The sequence below is a fragment of the Balaenoptera musculus genome, chromosome 20, assembly GCF_009873245.2.
Source record: "Balaenoptera musculus isolate JJ_BM4_2016_0621 chromosome 20, mBalMus1.pri.v3, whole genome shotgun sequence".
NCBI lineage: Eukaryota > Metazoa > Chordata > Mammalia > Artiodactyla > Balaenopteridae > Balaenoptera > Balaenoptera musculus.
Window position 1 is genome coordinate 13,615,245 of NC_045804.1, and position 23,876 is coordinate 13,639,120.

A 23,876-nucleotide genomic window follows, 5' to 3' on the forward strand; every position below is an offset into this window, starting at 1 on the left:
GAATACCTGGTAATCATGCATTCCCTGAGCTGTGCATGAAATCACACAGTCTCACACCTTTAAATACCTTTAGTTTAGAAGTCCATCTAGTACAATATTCATTTCTGGAGTCTGTACTTTCCAAATGGACCATGGGAAGGAATCCTGAGGTGTCCAGAGGATCTGAGTCTGTCCTGTGGGAACGTTATGTCATAGTAACAAATGCTTAAGGATTAGTTTATTTCCAGCCCTGCAGAAGCTATAAATTGCTTCCTAAAATCTTATTCTCCAACACCGTGATGTTTATGTTGCTATGGTGGTATGTCTCTTGCTTGGGTGTCAAGATTGCCATTGGAAATAGATAGGCCAAAATAACAGCTTAACAGGTGGCCGTGCTTTGTGAAGTTGTTTGTAAAACTATTTTATGAAGTCCAGTGCAAGTAAATCACGCAACTGTGCCCTTTACTGTATTTTGTATTTGAGCACACTCTTCTTTTTTTCTTAATGCATTCCTCCCCTTTCCATTTTAAATATATATAGACTATTCCCCTTTTTCAAGTGGCACCAAGCTGATTTCCTGTAGTAACACAAGGCAAGATTCCAGCTCATTTTATTTAGCAGTGGACGTCCTTTCCTTATTTTGTGTAGTTGGAACCCTCCTCCTAAAAATAACCCTTCTTTTTTTACTGTGCTTCTTTTTATAGCTACTGTGCTCTTTATTTAAATAAACCTCTTTTTAATATGCCATTTACATATATATGTACCTACACACATATACGTATGCACATACATAAAGGTATATATATTTCCCTGTAAGGTATAATCCTTAGTGAATGTGGTAATAGAAATTGTTTCCATTGACCTGTCATTAAGCTCTCACCTGTTATTTATGATCATTTTCTTTTGAGATAAAATTTAGAGAGAACCTGAGTGTTAAACCAGTTCAGCTTCCTACCCACTCTGAGAATCTTCTATAATAATCTCGCACGGCAATCATCTTGCCTTTTAGCTTAAATACCAGCATGGCAGGGTGCTTGCTCTTCTGTGATATAACATCTATGATTGTCCACTTTGATGTGTTAGAAGATGCTTTTTTTTTGGCCGAGTGGCTTGTGGGATCTTAGTTCCCTGACCAGAGATCGAACCCAGGCCACCAGCAGGGGAACCGGGGAGTCCTAACCACTGGACCACCAGGGGATTCCCAGAAGATGCTCTCTGATATTTAGTTGATGTCTTCCTCCCTAGAACTTTCATTTTCCTGTCTATGGTGACACAAACACAAGCCACGTCCACATGCTGGCTCTTTAAATATTTAGAGAAAACTGTAATGTTGTTCTTTGGTTTTCTCTTCTGCTGGCTTAATATCCACAATTCCCTCAACAATTCACCTTAGGAAATGGTTTCAGACTCCCTCCCCAATCCGTTGGACCTCCTCTGTTATTGCCCTTTCAAAAATATTGAATGCAGTGCTCTAGAGCAAGGGTCAGTAAAGTTCTTCTGTAAAAAGGCCAGATAGAAATATTTTAGAATTGCAGGCTATAAGATTGCAACAACTCAGCTCTGACCTTGCAACATGAAAGCAGGCAGAGACAATACGTAAATGAATGGGCATGGCTGTGTCTGGTAAAATTTTATTTATGGACCCTGAAATTTGAATTTCATATAATTTTCAAATGTCGTGAAATATTATTCTTTTGCCTTTTTTCAACCCATGCATAGCTAGCTCGTGGGCCGTACAAAAAGAGGTGTGGGCCAGGTTGGGCTCAAGATATTGGAGGACCAGTGCTGAAAATATGGGAACTGTTACTTCAGCACCTTATGCTATGTTGATGCTTTAGTATTAGCATTGTCATTTTTGGAAGCTGCATCAAACTGCTGGCTGACAAGGTGATCAGTTCACCTTCGTCTTATCCACATGATCTTCTGGCAAAGCTAAGTCTCTCCATCCGGTGTGTCTGAGGCCTACAAAAACAAGCAGCCTTATAGCGACAACAACCATTACCATAGGACTTTGTAATGTAAATGTAAATGTGATGAATGGCATCTGCTGATTTCAAGTTTGACAAAATGTTTTTGGTTCTTGCTTTTGTTATTTACCGTATTAGCTACTCCTCTTAATTTAGTGCTAAATGTGATAAGCATGCCTTTCTGTCTTCATCCAACAACACAGCGACTTTTCAGTCCAATCCAAATCCTAAAATATAGGTCATAGCTGCTCACCTTGGTTGCAGAAACCAGTAAGCACTTGGGTAGAGAGATGAAGCCTTCAGTTATATTAATAAGCTTAAGAATGGATTATTCTCCACTTCCTCATTAGTTTTAATTTTAAAAATAAGGTTCTCATGAAATTTTTTTGAAACAGTTTAACCAAGATTATAATTTACCATGCAGAGGAGAAAATTTAGTAAATGGCAAAGCTAATTTTTTCTTTTAGTGCCTAAATGTTTAATTAAAATTATATATTTCTCTACGTGGACATTTACTTAAGAAGGCTTTGCTTTTTCACAAGAAAGGGGAAAACACAGAGGGCCAACATTTGTGGAACATTCTAGTGTGCCAGGATCACTGTGTTAATTATCTCATTTCATCTTTGCAGTCAACCTCCAAGGTGGATCCTAATATCTTCATTTTACAGATGTCAGAGAATCAGTGGCAGATTTGGATTACATTCCAGGGCTCTTTGGCTACAAATTTCCATTTGCTTTCTCCAACACCATTGCTTTCCACAGCCAAAGAGAAGTTGACATTCATTCATTATCAAGTCACTTGTATTAATTTAGACAGTTGATACTAAAATAGATATATGTTCCTGAATTAGTTACTGGAATGATACATTTCTAGAGTATATATCCCAGAAACTGTGATGAAATAAAAATATTGATTTCCTTAGTGGAAAGAGAGTGTTCAAGTTAAAACTATTTGCATTTGCCGATCTTTGGTAAAACTGTAAACATAGATACAATTTTCGATGACCTATAGTGATTATAAATCTTAATTGTTTTTAGAAAGCTTGTCTGTTTATCTAGACCGTATCTTGCAAAAAAGGCACCTCAAGGTGTCATTATATGAATGTTCAGAAACTAATAGAGCCTAGATGAGAATGTGTGATAATCTAAAGATATCATTTAAGTCGGGGCTTTAAAAATATATTACTTCAAGTGAAGAACAAGTCTCATAAACAAGTTCCTTACAATTTCCTATGGTCTAATTCCACCTTATCCCAAGTCCTTAAAAGCAGATTTATAAAAGGGAAAGGAAACAACTTTTCAGAATAAAAATTTTAAGCTCTCAAAGTAAAATATATTGATATTTTAATTGTATGAAATTGTTATATATGAAATTGTATGAAATGGATTCTTTAATAATAGCTGGTGCTGGGACTCTCAAAACCTTTGCTGAAATTGTTCCATGAGGAAGCTGGTTTATGGCTTTCTGGAGCTGGTGGCCGCTCATGCTTTAGATTATAAGTTCCTTGGAGGGTTGTGATTGTCATTGCCTCTATTTTAACTCCCCACAATTTTTTGTAATGGTGTTTTGCACACTGCGGTTGCTTAGTTAAGGTTGACTACCAACTTACGGTCATTTAAATTCAGATCCAATTTTTGTGTTGATTGTGGTTTGAAAAACAGAAAAAAAAGTATATTTATTGCTCTTGTAAATGTTTTGTTTTTTATCAAATATTGAATAGATATGAAGCAATACACTCACGAACCTATTGCCCAGCTTAATAAGTAGAATGATACTAGTTCATTGAACACTCTACATGCCCCCAGCTGATCCCAGACTCTCTATACACGTGGCATCCCAGAGGAGGTAGTCTTCAACAGCTTGCTGGGTTTTTTTCTATTAACTTTTTGTATTGAGATATAATTCACATAACATAAAGTTCATTCTTTTAAATAAGTGTACAGATCACTGGTTTTAGTATATTCACAAGATTGTGCAACCATCACCGCTTCCTTATTCTAGAACATTTCTATCACTCAGAAAGAAATCCTGTCCCCATTGGCAGTAACCCCCCACTCCCCACTTTCCCCAGCCCTTGGCAACCATTGATCTACTTTCTATATTGATGGATTTGCGTATTCCAGACATTTCATATAGATGGAATCATACAATATATGGCTTTCTGTGTCAGCTTCTTTCCCTTAGCATAGTGTTTTCAAGAGTCATCCATGTAGCATGAATCAGTACTTCATTCTTTTTTATGGCTGAATAATATTTCATTGTATGGCTATATCACATTGTGTTCATACAGTTATCAGTTGATGGACATTTGGGTTGTTTCCACTGTTGGGCTATTATGAATAATGCTGTTATGAATATTCGTGTCCGGGCTTTTGTTTGAACAACAGTTTTCACTTCTGTTGGATATATACCTAGAGGTGGAATTCCTGGGTCGTATGGAAATTCTGTTTAACTTATTGAGGAACTGCCAGAATGTTTTCCACAGTTGATGCACTGTTTTATATTCCTACTAGCTGTGTATTAGTGTTCTAGATTCTCTGCATCCTAGCCAATACTTGTTACTTTCTGTCTTTTTGATTCTAGTCATCCTTAGCGGGTGTGCAGTAGGATCTCAGCATGGTTTTGATTTGCATTTCCTTAATGACAATCATAATGTTGGACATCTTTTCATGTGCTTGTTAGCTATTTGTTTATCTTTGGAGAAATTTCTATTCAAGTTATGTGTCTTTTTATTGTTGGGTTCTAAGAGTTCTTTCTGTATTCTGGATGTTAGACCTTTATCAGATAACATGATTTGCAAACATTTTTTCACATTCTGTGGGCTCTTGTTTCACTTTCTTGATAGTGTCCTTTGAAGCACAACAGTTTTAAATTTTTATTAAGTCCAAGGTACTTTTTCTTTTGCTTTTGGTGTAATATCTAAGAAATCATTCCCTAAGCCAATGATCCAGTGCCACAAAGATTTATACTTATGTTTTCTTCTAAGAGTTTTACCACTTAAGCTCTTACATTCACATCTTTGGTCCATTTTGAGTAGATTTTTGAGTATGGTATAGGGTGGTGGTCCAAATTTATTCTTTTGCATGTGGATATCCACTTTGTCCTAGCACCATTTTTTTTTTTTAGCTGTGCTGCACAGCTTGCAGATCTTAGTTCCCCGACCAGGGATTGAACCCAGGCCCCGGCAGTGAAAGTGCCAAGTCCTAACTACTTGACCGCCAGGGAATTCCCAGCACCACTTTTTTTTTTAAAGCCTACAGCACCTTGTATTCACATTGGTCTCCCATCCAAGTACTAACCAGGCCTGACCCTGCTTAGCTTCCGAGGTCAGACGAGATCAGGTACATTAAGGGTGGTATGGCCATAGATTCCGCATCATTTTTGGGAAGACTGTGTTTCCCCATTGTATTGCAGAGCTTGATCTTTTTTACTGAACATTTTGATCTTGAGATTGATGCATATAACTATAATTCATTCATTTTTATGGCTGTAGAGTATGCTTTATATGAATCTGCTGTAATGTATTTAATTCATTCTTTGACCCATAGTGGGTTGTTTCCAGAGTTTTGCTTTTCTATACACTGTTGCTGGGAACATACTTAAACATGTTTTTTATTACCCACATGTGAGATTGTCTTTCTAGGGAATATGCCTAGGAGTGTAGAGTTATGCAATGTTTCCCAAAGTGATTGTAATATTTATGCTCCTATCAGCAATGTATAAGAGTTTACATCTAGGAAAACTCAGCCTTTAAACGTTCTCTTTGTTTAGTGTCTCTTTGAATAGTCATTACCCAGAGGAAAGAAGTAGTATTTGCAAGTGAAATTTGCCTCTTAGGCTTCTACTATCTTATTAGCAAGAATCATTATTATTTTTTAAAATTTTATTTATTTATTTATGGCTGAGTTGGCTGAGAGAGCGGGCTTCTCTCTAGTTTGTCGAGTGGGGGCTACGGTTCCTTGCGGTGCGCGGGCTTCTCATTGCGGTGGCTTCTCTTGTTGCGGAGCATGGGCTCTAGGCGCACGGGCTCAGTAGTTGTGGCTCACGGGCTCTAGAGCGCAGGCTTGGTAGTTGTGGCACATGGGCTTAGTTGCTTCACGACCAGTGGGATCTTCCTGGACCAGGGCTCAAACCCATGTCCCCTGCAAAGGCAGGCAGATTCTTAACCACTGTGCCACCAGGGAAGTCCAACAAGAATTATTTTAAGCAAGCAAAAGGCCAATAGCCGGAGAACCCAGTATCCAGTTAGTATCTCTTTAAACTTGTAAATATTAGTGTGAGGCTTAAACAGATCTTTGGCTGGTTGAGGTGGTGAAGCTTTTGCTAATAGTGAATAAGGGTGTGTGTTCATTAAAGCAACATCACACCAGCCTATTATTACTCTCTTACATAGGGTCTGGAGCTAGTATAGTGTAGCAGTTGGCGGAATCAGGGTATCGAGGGGTGAAGAGAGCTGCTTCCCTTTCTTGGAACCCGCATATTATAGTTATGCTAAGACAAAATTGTGTCCATGATGATGAGAAACATACCCTATCACATCCTATAGCATCATGTGAAAGGGTTGGCTGACACAAAGTTGGGTAGATGGTACTCAGAACATTGAAGGAGATGGAAGTGCTCTCTGCTTGTGATTACAGGGAGTTACACCTGGAAAACACAACAGCTCTATGCTGGACCACCAGTGTGGTCCAGGTAGGTGGGTGTCAACAGGGATGGCCATGAGAAGGTGAAGAAAGGCCTCTGGAAGGCAGGTGGTTGGGGGATGAAGGCAGCCTGCCTAGCAGCATCAGAAAAGCATGTGGGGAAATGCTCCAGCTCAGAGTGGGACTCAGGGACAGGATGTCAGTTACAAAGCAGGAGTGAGGGTTGGGGGAAGAAGAGATTGGCAAGACGCCCCAGCCCTAGGGGCACTTGAATAGCTCCTCAGTTGCTATATTCAAGAAACTGAAACTCAAATACAAGAGAAATGGCAACTCAGTCTCAGGAACAAATTGATGTTATGACTAGTGGTATAGACTGAATATTTATGGTCTCCCCCACCCCTCACCTTGAGGTTAGCCCCAGCATGCCTGGAATTAACCAAGTCCTCCAACTCAACTAGATACTAAAGTCTTGATGACTCCTCACTCATTTGCATCCCTGTAACTTTGCTCCTGATCTCTCGTGACCTGGGGAAAGGGAAGAAATTGGAAGATGATAAGGACTGGTATTCTATTTCCTCAAATATTTATCTTTTCACTTAAATTTCTTTTCCCTTTTATTGTATTGTTTCCCATTTACAGATTTCTTTTTGGTTCCTATCTATTGTTTCTCCATTATAGTTTTCCTCTGCAGTTAGTTGGTTCCTGGATGTAATTTCAGAGTATTTGAGAAGTCGAGAATGATGGGGGAGAAATTGAAAGTGTAGGTACAGAAAGAGATGACAGTGGGGGAATGAAATTTATTGTTCCTCTTTTCCAATGTGAAGCCAAAGCTGGAGGCTAGGTCATTCAGAAAGAGAGAATTCAGTGTTTTCTAAACTACCTGCATATAAGAATGACTTGGTGGCGTGACCTGATTCAGTACTTCTGAGGAGAGGATAAAGAATTTGTTTTTTTAGCAAACACTCCCCATGACTATAATAAACCAAATATGGGAATCAAACTTAAACCTTTTTAAAATAAAGCACCCAAGTTGGACCCATTAGTTCGACTATAGAATTACTGAATATTTTTAGTATTGACAGAGAAAAACACTTTATAAAGTGCTTAAATTTCTTTTTTTTTTTATTATGGAAAAGTTTAAAGCTACACAAAAATAGAAGGGTGTGATGATTCTCCGTGTACCCTCACGCAGCCTCAGCAGTTATCAACCCATGGCCAAGTATGGAGGTGCTTTTGAAAGAGAACAGAGGAGTTACTAAATAGTAAAGGGAAGAATTAAGGCTGTGGGGACTTCCCTAGTGGCACAGTGGTTGGGAGTCTGCCTGCCAATGCAGGGGACACGGGTTCGAGCCCTGGTCCAGGAAGATCCCACATGCCATGGAGCAACTAAACCCATGCGCCACAACTACTGAGCCTGTGCTCTAGAGCCTGTGAGCCATGGCTACTGCGCCCACATGCCATAACTGCTGAGGTCTGCGCACCTAGAGCCCATGCTCTACAACAAGAGAAGCCACCTCAGTGAGAAGCCTGCGCACCACAATGAGGAGTGGCCCCCGCTTGCCACAACTAGAGAAAGCCCTCGTGCAGCAAGGAAGACCCAATGCAGGCAAAAAATAAATAAATAAATAAATAAATAAATTTATTAAAAAAAAAAAAAGAATTAAGACTGCCTGATTTACTTGTAAGACTCAAAATCTGGAAACAGCTAGATGTTCATCAGCAGGAAAATGTATCAACAAATTGTGGCATATCCATTCAATGGAATACTACTCAGCAATAAAAAGGAATGAACTATTTATAGACATGACAACATGGAAGAATTTCAAAATAATTTCACTTCTGATTTTTTGTTTCATCTGACCTAAACAAAACTAGATTCCTTAATCACACCTTCAAGAATTCATATAACCATTATCATAAAGCTGAGGGGCTTTTTTCTCAGTTCAAAACCAAAAAAATTCTAATATTCATAACAAATTTATCTGAGTATGTCCTAGATTTGTGTGAATTAAATGTCTTTGCTGTTCCTCTTCAGTCAAGGCACCAGAAAAGGCTATATTGTCTCTAGAAATTTTCTAAATTGGCTCAACTGTTTACGTGTTAATAATAATATGGCTTTTTTTTTCTTCCATTGGGGAAACAATAGTATTATTATTTTTCAGGATTTAAAAGGGTGATAGAGTGACCACTGTCTGATATGTTTCCATCTTGTGGTACCCAATTTTTATGATAAATATCTGGGGAACATTAAAAATCTGGCTGGAGGAAACCAGTCCTAGAGATACAGAATTATAGACCCTGTGGTCTTCCTTGCTGCACGAGGGCTTTCTCTAGTTGTGGCAAGCGGGGGCCACTCCTCATTGTGGTGTGCAGGCTTCTCACTGAGGTGGCTTCTCTTGTTGCAGACCCAACGGGGGCCTTAGAATTCATCTTGTCTAATCCCCTCATTTTACTGATGAGGAAGCTTAGGCAAAGAGAAGCCACTTGTTTGGGTCCCAGAGCTAGCAGCGGCTGAGCAGAATCTTAGCTCCTCCTATCTCTTGGTCTGTTGGTTTTCTTGCTTCCAGTGCTGTTTCTTTCACATCCCTCATTATGGCCACCATACTGTCATGTCTCTCAGTAACCATGAACCATGAAAAAACCTCCATCTTTTGGTCCTGCAAACTATATGAGGCCTTACCCAATATCTCTGTGGTCCATATTCAGATGGAGCTTTTGTTCACTGGCATCAACAGAAATCAGTTTGGTGTCCATTTACTACCTGACACCAGTATTCATAAAGGACTCTATTTCTGCATACAGCCTTATGTTGACACGACCCCCAAATAAAAATAGGCCTGTCTGTTTCCCTGATAGAGAGAAACACATGGAATTGTCTTTTTTTTTTTTTTTCCTTGCCACGCTGCACAGCTTGTGGGATCTTAGTTCCCCATCCAGGGATTGAACCCGGGACCTCGGCAGTGAAAGCGCAGAGTCCTAACCACTGGACTGCCAGGGAATTCCCAAACACATGGAATCTTTTTGCCCCACTCTCATCCAGTCTTTATTTCAATGATGTAATGATAAGTTTGTTTAGCCCCAGGAATTTTCCTTGTCCAATTGGCTTCTGCAGCGTGGACAGTGGCTGAAATGAAAAAGACTAACAATAGCAAGTGTTGGTGAAGAAGCAGAGCAACTGGAATGCTCAGATACTGCTGTTGGGAATGCAAAATAATACAACCACTCTGGAAAATATTTTGGAATTTTCTTATCAAGTTAAACATACACTTAGTCTATGATTTAACAACCCCATTCCTAGGTTCCCCAAGAGAAATAAAGATATATATATTCACAAAAAGATCTGTGTAAAAATATTTATAGGGTTTCCCTGGTTGCACGGTGGTTAAGAGTCCGCCTGCCAATGCAGGGGACATGGGTTTGAGCCCTGGTCTGGGAAGATCCCAAATGCTACGGAGCAACTAAGCCCATGTGCCACAATTACTGAGCCCACATGCCACAACTACTGAAGCCCGTGCGCCTAGAGCCCGTGCTCCGCAGCAAGAGAAGCCACTGCAATGAGAAGCCCGCGCGCTGCAACGAAGAGTAGCCCCCGCTCACCGCAACTAGAGAAAGCCCACATGCAGCAACAAAGAGCCAATGCAGCCAAAAATAAATAAATAAATAAATTTATAAATAAAAAAAAATATAGCAGCTTTATACATAATCACTAAACAATTGAAAACAAGATGAGTGTTTATCAACTGATGAGAGGATAAACAAATTGCAGTATACCCATTTAATGGAAATGGAATGTTACTTAGCAGTTGAAAGGTACAGAATAATGATATACACACACCAACATCAATGGATTTCAAAAGCATTGTACTAAGTGAAAGGAGCCAGATGCAAAAAGAGGTATTTATATGACATTCTAGAAGAAATTAAGTTATAGGAACAGTGATTGCCAGGGCCTGGGGGTGATAGAGATACTGCCAAGGGTTACAAGGTGGCTTTTTGGGGTGAAGGAAATGTCTCTAGGTGGGCTTGTTTATTTAATTAATTTATTTATTTTTGCACAGCATGCCGGGATCCTTGTTCCCCTACCAGGGATCGAACCCGTGCCCCCTGCAGTGAAAGTGCAGAGTCTTAACCACTACACTGCCAGGGAAGTCCCTAGGTGGGCTTGTTTAAATGACTGTATGTCAAAATGTATTGAAATGTACACATAAAAAGAGTGAATTTTATTGTATTAATTATATCTCAGTAAACCTAACTTTGAAAAAACCTAGACAACCTTGATGGTATCCCATTCTATATAGAATAATGAGTCCAAACTCCCTAACAAATTTCCTTATAGGATGGACCCTCAACCCAACTTTACAGCCCTATCAGTTGTCTTCTGCATTCAGCCATTCAACATTCAGTGCCTGCCACATCGGGTACTCTTAGGTGTTGTATTTAGACAGACCCAGCCCCAGTCAGTCGCCATGCAGTTGAGAGCAGGGGTCTGCAAACTACATTCTGTGGGGCAATTCCAGCCCGACATCTATTTTTATCAATAAAGTTTTATAGGAACACAGTCACACTCCTTCACTAGCACACTGTCCAGGGCTTCTTTCCTGCTACAATGGCAGAGTAGAGTTGTCGTGACAGCGTCTGCATGGCCTGCAAAGCCTAACATATTTGCTGTCTTGTTCGTTAAGTTTGCCAACCCCTAGTCTAGAGTTAGAGACAAACAGCAAACAGCAGAAAAGAAGCACAAACAGGGACTTCCCTGGCAGTCCAGTGGTTAAAACTCTGCACTTCCATTGCGGGGGGCACGGGTTCGGTCCCTGGTTGGGGGACTAAGATCCCGCATGCCATAAATTAAAAAAAAAGAAGAAGAGGAAGAAGAAGAAGCACAAACAGAGAGGAATAATGACAGGTCATGATTAGTGCTATGCAACAGAGAACAGTGGGCAGAGGGGAACTTCTTTCTGTAGGGTGCTTCCCATACATCTTCTACAGCTGGATTGAAATCCTCATCGTGTTCCAAGTATACTCTATGTGTTTCTGACTCCATGTCTTTGCACGTCCTCTCCATTTATTATGCCCTCTGGTTGCCATCCACTACTGTCAAAATTCTACCTACCCCTCAGGGGCCAGATGAGATGCCACATTCTCAGGGAAAGTTTCCCATCTCCCCCGTCATAATTCATTTCTCTCCTGCCTTTCTTTAGCTCATGAACCTCTCTGGGTGTCACTTCCATTAGATTGTAAGTTTCTTAATAACAAGACCCATGTCGCATTCTTCTCCAAGTCCCTAGGGTCAGCACACCCTCTTTTACAGTGAGTCTAAGCCTTTTTGTGGGACATTTAAAAAAAAAATAAATTTATTTATTTATTTATTTTTGGCTGCGTTGGGTCTTCGTTGCTGCGCACGGGCTTTCTCTAGTTGCGGCGAGTGGGGACTATGCTTTGTTGCGGTGCGCAGGCTTCTCATTGCGGTGGCTTCTCTTGTGGAGCATGGGCTGTAGGTGCGTGGGCTTCAGTAGTTGTGGCATGCGGGCTCAGTAGTTGTGGCTTGCGGGCTCTAGAGTGCAGGCTCAGTAGTTGTGGCGCACGGGCTTAGTTGCTCCACGGCATGTGGGATCTTCCCGGACCAGGGCTCGAACCCGTGTCCCCTGCATTGGCAGGCGGATTCTTACCGCTGTGCCACTAGGGAAGTCCCTTGTGTGACATTTAAAGTCCTCCAGGGAAGACTTCTCTCAGCCTCATCTTCTGCCCCTCCCTTGTATCCCATGCTTGGCCAAATCAAGCTAATTGTGTTCCCCCAATGTATTATGTAGTTAACTTTTAATATCTCTTCTTTTCATTGCCTTGGCTCTCTTGAAAATAGAGCTAATGAGATTGTTGGCTATTAGAGTTACATGGACATGGTTATATAATGGCTTCACAATGCCCTTAATACATGAAATCTAAAATGTTACATCTTTTTGAACCCAGAAACTCAGTCTAACTTTTTTCTCTCTGAAGAATTATAACATTTTCTGAAGATCACGTTGTCCTCTTCCTTCTTCTGGATGTTATGCAAGGAACTTTGGTTGAAAATGATGAAGTCCCAACTTAGATAGGATAAATATGCAATAGTCACGTCTTTCGGAAGGAAAACATTGACTTTTAAAAATCGTGCTTGCCTGAAAAGCAAACCTGAGTGTTTTTTATATTTATGTGTAAAAATGTGCTGCCATTCTTTGCCCTCATTTGTATGTTGAAAAACGATTGCAAAATTGAAGGTACACCAATATCAGTGTCATGTGTGTTTAATATGGAAAATAGCATGGCAATGACTGGACTCTTTATGAACACAGGTACGAACTCTGAAAAACTCACTTAACTTTCCAAATAACGCTTTGTCCTTTTTTGTATGTAAATGTGCACCCCTTTTCATTGTTCATATGTATGGCTATTTTATTAACAGTGGAGTTTTGCATAATTTCACCCACTGTCAAATTAGGTTAAGATCCTATATTTTCAGCTACAGATACATAAACCTAGCGAAAATGAGACGGTCATGGGGAGCTGGGACAGATGCTGTATTTCTGCCTAGATTCTCCGGCCCCCAGCCTCCTGTTGGGGTTCTCAGGGTACAGGGATGCTGATGTACCTGGATAGGGTCCTGCCATATTTGAGAAGTAAGGATTTATAAATAGTCCCAACATCCAGGACCCTCCTGGTTCCTAAGCTCAAAGTGGTGTCGGCAACGAAAGCAGAGGCAGAGTTAACATGACCTACGTATAGTCTCTTGGTTGCCAGCCTTCCTGATCTTCTAAAAGGCCCCTTGCTCCACAAATCCAGAGCACTGAAAGGCCTGGGTTGAATCTCTTCTATTTTCTATAAAATCCTGGATGTCTTTTGAGGTGGGTCATATATATTTGCACACTTTTAAAATAACTTCTCATCAGCTGTCCCCCTGAGAGCATACTTTTGTACTTGGCACCGTGGAAAAGGTCTCTCTGGTTTCCCGCAGACATGGGGGCCCTGACTGCTTCGTCAATGGAATACGACAGCGTATTAGGGGTATCCTTCCCTTGGGAAGTGCATGTCATAAATCTCACTGACAGATGATTCAGGTCTTGAGGCTCCTAAGACCATAACCTCATTATCAGGAGATGATTGTGTAGTAGACTAAGATCTGCTTATTGCCTTGCAGATTATTATAAAGCCCCCCATACCTATTTTTATTAGAGACTAAATTTCTAACTTGCTCAATTTGTTTGTTTATGGCAGTGCTGCTCTGCTGGTCCTAGGAGAAGACAATTTTACATTTAAATGGAATATTCTAACTTTGCTTAGTAAGTAATGACCTAGAAATTAGGCTTTCTTCTTTATGGTGCTTGTGAGAACTTGGCAGGTGGAAAAAGAACTGTTAGTTTTTCACCCTGTGTTGGATTCATTCACAGTGCAGGGAAATGGGATTTCAGTGTTTCATGAAAAAAGTTCCTATCAGAAGAGCATCACATTTTTCATTTTTTGGATAGGTAGGCAGATTTCTACATGTTCTGTGAAACAGTCTTGTTAGAGGAGGAGGAAACGAAAAAGAAAGGCATTAGCAACCAAGGATGGCAGTCATTTTAGGGATTCTTCTTAATATAATCATGATGAAAATGAATGCCCTTGACCAGAGAAAACATACAGTACTGATGCCTTGGGTTGTGTTCAGAGATCTCTCAGCCTGTGAGAACTTCATGTTACTTGGGTCTAGCTTGGCATTGCAAAGTAACTAGCTCTTTTTATGCCAGCTGATCTGTAAGGGACAGAGGACCGCACCTTCTTTGCCCAGATTAACACTGGATTGGTAATTCAGTGAATTTAAGCAGAGATGGTGGCTTGCAACCACAACTAAAAGCTTGCTTAGAGGGAGAAGGAGAAAACGAGAGGAAAAATGTGGAAGCAAGAAAGATGGCAATAGGAGGTTGGAAAAGGCTGGCAGCAGGTGCAGGGGATGAGGGGGAAAATAGGTATATGTGGCGGAGAAGTAGAAGCTCTCTCTGAATTGTTCAGTCAGCTCTGTTTCATTGGCACAGATTCTAGAAGTTTCCTAATTCTTGGGTAGAGCATAGATAGGGTGTATTTCCTACGAAGACAGATTTATATCCAGCAAACATTATCTCAAGTTGCTGTGCCAGACTCATGCATCCTTCTCTGTGTCCTTGTCTCAAGTTTTGTGGATTCAGTACATGCTTTAGATCTAAGAGCTAGCCAGTCTTTCATGCTTATTTGGGATACTTTCTAGTTTTGACTTTAAATATGGGATCAGGAAAATTCTGAGAAAGGGAAGTCCCTCTTTTTTTCCGAATTACAGAGTAAATGGACTCATTTTAAAAAATTCTTTTATTCCAGAATGATCCACCTCTGGCTGTACATAAAGCACAAAGTTATCAGAGACATTTTCCTTTGTGCTCTGTGGGCCTGACATTAGTCTGCCTTTGATTCCCAAGGGGGTGTCAGGAAAGCAATGCTTTTCAGATTGGAGGTATAAAAAGGTACTCCATGGAAGGGAATATATTTTATTGATCAATGATTAGTGAGCCTTTTTTATGACATGCTTTGTATTAAATGCGATTTGAAAACCTTCAAAGGAAAATTCTCAGGAATTACTAAGTCACGGCCTGTCGGCATGCCTCTGAATGCAGCCAGAAGCAGTGGAGCAAAAATCTCAGTGTGTAGCAAGATCTCTAAATTCTTGGAGGCACATGACACGAATCCGTTCAATTTTCTGCTTGTGTTTTTATTTCCAGCGCATTTCCTGACATTTATATATTTTCTCCTCATAGAAGCACTTCGTGCCTTGGTACTCAGGCTGATTTTCCAGTATTTCTTCTGATCAAATCAGTAGTCCTCTACTTATATAGTCTGTATGCAGTGGAAGGAAAATCAGAAATGCCTAATGTGGGTCCTAATTCGTAATGAACCTACTAAGAATCTCACCATCCATGAATAACGCATTGTCCACGATGTTAACTAGAACATACTCAGCTCCAGTCCATTTGTGGGGAGGGGGCTCTTTTAGGGTCCTTCTGGGTGCAAGGGGGAAGATGGTACTTTGCGAGACCTCTGCACACCTCTCCCTGGCTTCTTCCCTTCCAGGTAGGCTGAACATAGGCTTTCTTCTTTATGGTGCTTGTGAGAACTTGGCAGGTGGAAAAAGAACTGTTAGTTTTTCACCCTGTGTTGGATTCATTCACACGTACAGCATAGGATCAATGTCTTTTATCGTGGTGCCAAAGACTTGGGAAAAGCAAATGGTAAATTTCAAAACCCATTTATGTTGTTTGTAACCTCTTTGTATAGCATGGCATTAGGGAAAGAACCAGGTTGCTCTATCAGATGACACCTTATCCAGGTTATGGCTGTTCTTAAATTGCTTTATGTGAAGTCCCACTCTTTTTGTGGTCTTAGAGAAGTTATCTTAAATCTTCCTGTGCCTTAGTTTCCCTACCTCCTTGAAATGTGGCGAAGGCACAGTGTCCATTGATCTAGTCAGTACTTATCAGGTTCTGGGAATACAGTGGTGAGTGAGCCAGAAAATCCTTCCTTGATGGGGCTCACAGTCTAGAAGGGCCAAGGCAATTAGAGACCTTCCAGAGATACTATCGAGAGGCAAATTCCACATGTAGATGATACATGAGGCCAACAGGAAATGACCTCAAATTGAAGTTAAGATTCACAGTATGAGAGCTGAATATCTGTGAACCCTTGGAACCCAGCAAGGTGAGCTGGTATAACTTGCAGGAAGTATGACTCACTTGTGACTGTAATGAAGAAGGCTTAAACCAAATCATCTGAAGAAAGGCTGTACCGATATATGCTTCGAAAGACTGAAAGGAGAGGCAAGGAAAAATAAAATACAAATAAAAGGAGAGGCAGAGAGCAAAACAAAACAGCACGTCCCCAGGGCTGTCCCAGGAAGAGAGGAGGTCGTAGACCTTTAACATTGTCCAGCTATCATTACATAGAGTTGGGGGGAGAAAACAAAACAAAATAGGGTTTTGGGGATAGACTGAATTTGAATCCCAATTTTGCCGCTTCTTACTAGGTGCTTGACCTTGGACAAGTCACGTCAACCCTCTGAGCTTCAGTGTGCTCATGTTTTAAAGTGTGCTGAGACAGGGAACTATATTCAGTATCTTGTAATAACCTATAATGGAAAAGAATCTGGAAAAGAATAGAGATATATATATACATGTATAACTGAATCACTTTGCTGTATACCGGAAACTAACACAACATTGTAAATCAAATATACTTCAATAAAAAAATAAATAAAAGTGGGCTGAGAAAGAGTGGTCGTGTAGCCGTGCCTCAGTGCCTTCTGTGGCCTATGCACTTAGCAAATGTGGCTCTTCCCTAAGGGATGAAGCTCAGATTTGAACCCAGCAGCTAGGTCTTAATTCTGTTACTCCCAAGACTTCAGCATCCTTGCCTTTTTTTTTTTTTTCTTTTTAAATATGGGAAAGAGTATGAGGAAGAGCTGCATTTTAATTGTGTTACTGCTCAACTGCTAACTGTTTTGATAGATTGAACAAAGTCCATTGATTCTTCGTGGAGGAGTGCTTGCTGGAGAGTGAGTCAGGCGTCTGCGTTAACTTGTTGAGAAGCTTTTTGTGGCAGATTGATTTAAAAACCTCCCAACAAGATGAGAGGATTTTATTTAATAGAAATATTGTCAGGATGGCATTGAGATTTGGGTTTGGCTTTCAAATCAAGCAATACAAGTTGAATAAAGCTCTTTTCCCTAACAGACAGAAGGATCATGATGGATTGGGGAAATACTCGCCATCATCTTGCAGGGCTTTGCCTGGGGGAGGTAATATTTGCCTGGAGCACCCTCACCCCCACCAGCAGGCCTGCTGGGGAGAGCTGGTGAAATATGGTCACTAGTACTTTCAACCTACAGGGTTACGTGGTTCACCTGCGTTGAATGAAATGGGTGTGCTCCCAGCTGTATCTATGTGGGTTTCATCCTGGGTTCCTGGGTAAAGGGCAAATAGGAGAAGGTTGCTAAAGTAAAGAAGAGAGTTTCTGTAGCTCCTTCAAAAGCAGGCTCCAGATTTGTATTCTCCAGCCTGGAAGGAATATGTGGTCTGAGTCTCACATGAAGAGAGTCGCAGTGTTCCTTCTTGAGTGTCTTGGTCCTTATTTGGATTCAGTGCTGAAACATCTGGATCAGTTTCACAGAAGAGGTTTTGAGTAGATTCCTTGCAGATCTGAAAGTCACACTTCTGTGAAACTGGTTTTAACACCAATCCAAACCCCACTGGTGTTCCTGTTACATTTTACAGCTATTCATATGCCCCTGTATAAATGACCTCTGCAGAGAAAGAAGAATCACTAGTTCATTGTGCAGGAAGATGAGGTCCTCAGAAATAGCTACAGCTTATTCAAGACCTGCCACCCGTTCAGAAGGTGCATTGCTTCACCAGACATCCAGTTTACTTTAGGCAAACTTTTTCTTAAAGGGCCAGCTAGTGACTATTTTTGGCTTGGCAGGCTACAAGGTCTCTGGCACAATCATTCAATGCTGCCACTGAAGCTCAAAAACAGCCATAGACAATAGGTTAGAGGGATGAGTATGAGACCTCATTTCAATAAAACTCTATTTACCAAATAGGCCATTGGCCCTCAACCTCTGGCTTGCTGACACCTGCATAGATCATCATAAACTTCCTGTACCCTTCGAAGTATGAAAATTATACTTTGGAGTAAGAAACTCATTTGAATATAAATATATGTTTAGAGTTTCTATATTGAAGTATCACAATGTTTTCTTACAACTTATTTAATTTTTATATAAATGTTCCACATTTATTTCCTGAAAATTGGATTTCTCATTTGCATTTCTTGGTAAGGGCACCCATGTTTGATATGAAACAAATTAATCGATAATGTTGGAATCCCTATGCACGTTGAAGTTCACTTTCACCTGCCAACGACGTTCTCAGCACCGTGTTCCGTGCTTCTCTCCTTTGTAGCAAATGCAAGTGTGAGGTCCCTTTGATTCCTTAATACCTACCGTGGAGGTGCCATCCCAGGCCACTCTCTCCTAGTCCCAGTTCCCCCTGGGAGAAGTTCTCCTGGTTGTCTGGAATGAGTTCACATTAATACGTAGGGCTTTGTGGCGCTGTGAGATGCTGGCTACTTTACTCCTTTCCCACAATTTACAGTTTCTCACTATGAAAACCTCCTCCGACTCCTCTCACAAGAGCGTGTGATCCGGATTTGCCGGATTTTCAAAGTCATCCTTCATTGCACGTGAACATTGGCTGCACCCGGAGCTTGGCTGTGAACTGATTATTCTCACCAGGACCTGTTAACACAAATTCCATCACTCCCAAGGCTAAAAATAAACCGTATTTAACACTTGGAAGCAAAATTCCAAGCAAATATATAATCTGATTTGATCTGATATAATCTGATTTGAGCATGAAAATGTTCATGGTGTAATCAAATGCTTACTTTTAAGGTGGAAGATGGCATTCCTTCTGTGAGCAGGTAGATAGAAATCAATTCCACCTATCAACTGATGTAATCACAGAGATTGATGGATGCCTCAGAATCTGAAATGGCACTATTTGATCTTGTTTAAGAGTGTTCCCCCTTAGGGACTTCCTTGGTGGCACAGTGGTTAAGAATCCGCCTGCCAATGCAGGGGACACAGGTTCAAGCCCTGGTCCGGGAAGATCCCACATGCCGTGGAGCAGCTAGGCCCATGCGCCACAACTACTGAGCCTGTTGTCTAGAGCCCGCGTGCCACAACTACTGAAGCCTGCGCGCCTAGAGCCGGTACTCCGCAACAAGAGAAGCCACCGCAATGAAAAGCACGCGCACAGCAACGAAGAGTAGCCCCCGCTCGCTGCTACTAGAGAAACCCTGCGTGCAGCAATGAAGACCCAACGCAGCCAAAAGTAAATAAATTAATTAAAAAAAAAAGAGAGAGAGAGAGTGGTCCCCCGCCCCCACGGGAATTCCCGGGCCTTCCAGTGGTTAGGACTCAGCGCTTTCACTGCTGTGGCCTGGGTTCGATCCCTGGTCAGGGAACTATGATCCCGCAAGCCACGTGGCCAAAAGAAAAACAAAAAAAATAAGAGAGTTCCCTGCCATTTGTGGCACACAGCCATTGAGGATCAGTCTTCTATTTAAATCATGGTGCTACATTAGAGGACTTAGGAATATTTAGTGTTTGTGTGTCCAGCTAGTGTCTGTGTAATATAAAAACATACTATGCTTAGGAGATAAAAATATTAATATAGTCATTTGTGACAGAATTATAGATGATTTTAAACTTTCTTATAATTTGTCTGTTTTACAAATGCTCAATTATGAATATGTATTACTCTAAGAAAAACAGTACAAAGGCTTTCAAAGTTTTTTTTTGTCTGTGACCCACAGTAAGAAATATATATTGTACAATTTACATCCCGACCCAGTACAAACATGCATTTATGTATTTATACAATTAAAACAAGCGTTTCATGAAGTATTAGTTAACCTTTGTGCTACCTGTGCTTATCTCCTGATGTTTTCTATTTTTCTATTCTATTTTATTGAAGAAAAAGAAAGAAAGGAAGACGAGAATGAAGGTATTGACCAACGAAAATGACCTCATGAACCCCTGATGGGTAAATTGAAAAATACTGACTATTGTGCAATGGTGCCAGTCTTTTATTTCATGGGTCAGTAAAATTTCAAAAGAAATTTTGGCACTTGATGTAAGATCATCCACTTTTTATGTTGCAGAGTAAGGCTATTTAAAACTTCCAGTATTCTTTTTATTAATTTTTCATGTTAAAATTTTGTTTTTATGATTGGGGGAGTTTTCGTGTCGAAATATCCTTTCTTTTATGGAAGAATGTTTGAACATGAAACATTAGGAAGGATACAATTTCAGGATTTAAATAGTGAGTAAATTTAGCTTTAGGAGAACAGACTATACTGGCTTTGTTTTTTCCGTTTGGCCTTGAACCTGTGCAAACTTGGTGACGCAGGAGCATTTGGGAATCATTGAGGAATTCTCCGGGCAGCCGAAAGAGCCCCCCAGCCCCGCTTTGGAACAACACAATTGCAGCTCTGAATCCCAGCTACTTGGGGGCAAATCACTTAATTTTTCTGAGCCCCATTTTGCTCACCTGCAAAAGGGGTACCTTTCACAGGTATAGAGATAAGATTTATACAGAATTTAAGACAGTTCCCATGCAGTGGAGTTTATAAACGGTAACATCTCAGGATCATTAACTCTCTGCTGCTGCTCTGTGCTATAAAAAACTTGGAATGTTGAAAGACCTTTATTAGGTGTTTCTACTTTTGATGAACTGTCCCTTTAAGGATCATTAACATAAACAATGCTTTTTCTAAAAAAAACTTTCCTGTATTGTCTCACCCTTGAGATTTACCCTTCTTACATTTTCTCCCATCGTTTAACCTCCTGTCAGCCTCTTTATACCCTTATTCATGACGGGAACACAGCTTGTTTGGCAGTTTTAGGGGACAGTTAGAAAATATTCCTTGACAGTGCCATGAGTTTGCAGTTTTTAAGTTGTGGTTTTGGCTAGAGAGGACTTAGATGGGTGAGCGGAATACTAAGAATAGGGGAAAGATGTGCTTCTGTTTAATTACCTGGTAATTTGTAAAACAGACTGGTTTCTGTGGCCCTTGAATGCTAATGTAGATTTATCCCTTACTTAAAAGCATAAAGCAGGAGGAATGCATAACTCACACATTTCCACACATTTTAGATCTCCAAGGGCTCCACGTGAATAAGTCTGAAAACCTTTTCTTCATTTATCTTTGAAGTGGTGACTTTTTTGGACAACGGGTTGTATGTCTATTTCATCAGCAACACCTGTATTTAAAATGTCCTCTGTTTGGCTCAGTCTGATATTTTCAGTTTCAGATGGCACCAACCACACCCCTGTATTTCCCCAGTGGATTAACCCTCCAGGAAAGTTCCAGCTATCTGAAACTCTCAGGAAACAAGCTGGGTGTGCCTGATAAGGAAGGTTTAACAAAATCATATAAATTTTTCTAGGATGTTTTCTATCATAATAGCTAACATTTTGCTGGGCTTGCTATGTTCTAGAAACTTTGTTACAGGCTTTCTGAACATCAAAGAAAAAAAATTAACTCTAAGAAAAAAATAAATACTCCTCTGCCTTGATCTCTTGAGAGATCTTTGTAAATATCAGCTATTATAGTGTATCCTACCTGTGGATTTCAGCTCTGTGGGACTGTTGTTCTCATTTAGCTTACCACTATTTATTGAGTGATTATTATGTGCCAGACACTGCTCTGGGCACTAGGGATGTGCAGCCACATGTCAAGGAACGCCTGGGGCCACCAGAAACTTCCTGCCTTCTGCATGGGAGGACCCAGACAATAATGTATAAACATAAAAATATAATGTAATGTCAGGTAGAGATTTAAAAAAGGCAGGATAAAGGAGCAGGGAGTAGGGATGGGGAAAGTGATGGGGAAGGCCTTTGATGAAGTGACATTTGAGCCGAGACCTGCATGAATCATGGGAACACGGCTTGCAGATATTTGGCAAAAGAGCCAATTGCTTCTGCACTAAATGATTCTCCCTCTTCTGCTTTTTATAGTTTTCCTGTCTTCTTGCTTGAGCCAGACCAACGGAAGCCAGATCTAGAGAGGAGACAGAGCTACAAGTGTGCCGTAGGGAAGGCAAAGGGCTTAGCTGCAGCTGCAGGGGCAGGTCTGGACACGTGGGTGATGCCACATAGGGAGAGTGCGGTGGCTGCTATGATCAGCCAAGCTTGCAGGCAGTTGCATCAGAGGACCACCCAGCCGAGGGAGAAGACGCATCCAAAGAATAGTCCGGCGGCCAGCAGAAGTACAGTACAGGCTGAATGGGGGTGTTGTCAGCAGAGACCACAGGTGGCACTGCTACTGGGGCTCAGAACAGAACCTGGCTCTCCAAGGAGATGGAGCAGAGCAAGGCTGGAGCCCAGAAGCAGAAACTCTGGTTTAAGAGAGCACCTTGATTACATATGTTAAGGAGGTCAAGCGTTTAGTGCTTAGAACCAGGGCTGCAGCTTGGGAATGAGTCTTACAGCAACGGACTTAATGCTGACACTTCAGCTATGGAGCCAGGGTCCTGTGTCCCCTCCTCCTGCTCATATAGGATGACCAGAAACTTCTTTGCATCCCTTTGAATGCCATCAGCTCTCTGCCGCTCTCTGTTATACTGCCTGTCCATTTGCACATGTTGATTGCCTCCTCTGCCCAGGAACTCAGTAGCTTACCAGCAAAGGGATGCTCTCAACCCTTTTCAGACAGAGTTTCCTCTTCCGGCTCTCACAGGCCTGTAACATAACCTTTACATTCCCCTTGGCAAAATGCTGTCATCTTTTTTGGGGAGGTAGACTAGAAGCCAAAAGCACAAGATCTAGACTCAGACCACCTGGTTTGAGCCCTGGCTCCCCTTGACAAGTGACTCAACCTCAGTTACCTCATCTGTAAAATGGGAATAATAATAGCACCTACCTTGTAGGATTGTTGTGAAGATGAAATCCCCCCACAGTGTCTGACCCCATGAGTGTCACTGCTTTTTACATGTCTGTGTGCCCTCACTAAACTGGGAAGCCCTCCAGGCACGTCCCTGTCCTCATGGGGCTGACATTCTACTGGTAGAGACAGACCGTAAATAAGCGAACACAGAAATAAATAATATAATTTCAGATGGTATTGAGTGTAATAAAGAAAAATCAAATTAGGGTAATATAATCAAGTGACCTAAGGTGCCTGTGGGTGTGGGTATGGGCGCTATTTTATTTTATTTTATTTTATTTTCACAAATAAGATCTTTTATTTGTCACCATTAAAAGTCTGAATTTTAAACAGATTCTTGGACTGGTGGCTCACATCAGCTCGTTCAACTTGAGCACCTGTCTCATCCCCAGTAGCTTTTCTAGAACTACTACCTTTACCATGTAGCTCCATGAGTTTTCCCAATTTAAACTTGGGCTTCTCCAGCTAACAAAGACATCATGGAGCAGATAAATAGATTGACAAGCCTTTTCTATGTCTTTTCCAATGCTGTCTGGAATCCTGCAAACCAATAATGATATATTAGAATAAACCTACACTTCATTTAATATGGGTGCTATTTTATTTTTATAATTAATTAATTAATTAGTTTATTAATTAATTTATTTTGCTGCGTTTGGTCTTCGTTGCTGCGCGTGGGCTTTCTCTAGTTGTGGCGAGCAGAGGCTACTGTTTTTTTTTTTTTTAATTTATTTATTTATG

General features: G+C 40.8%; 1 protein-coding gene and 2 pseudogenes across 1 annotated transcript in view; 2 read left to right on the forward strand and 1 right to left on the reverse strand.

Moving 5' to 3' along the window:
• The window catches only part of PITPNC1 (phosphatidylinositol transfer protein cytoplasmic 1), a 258,284-nt gene that overhangs the window by 17,140 nt on the left and 217,268 nt on the right, over positions 1–23,876 (forward strand).
• The window catches only part of LOC118886581, a 48,416-nt pseudogene that overhangs the window by 11,105 nt on the left and 13,435 nt on the right, over positions 1–23,876 (forward strand).
• Positions 5,199–5,316, reverse strand: LOC118887556 (annotated as a pseudogene).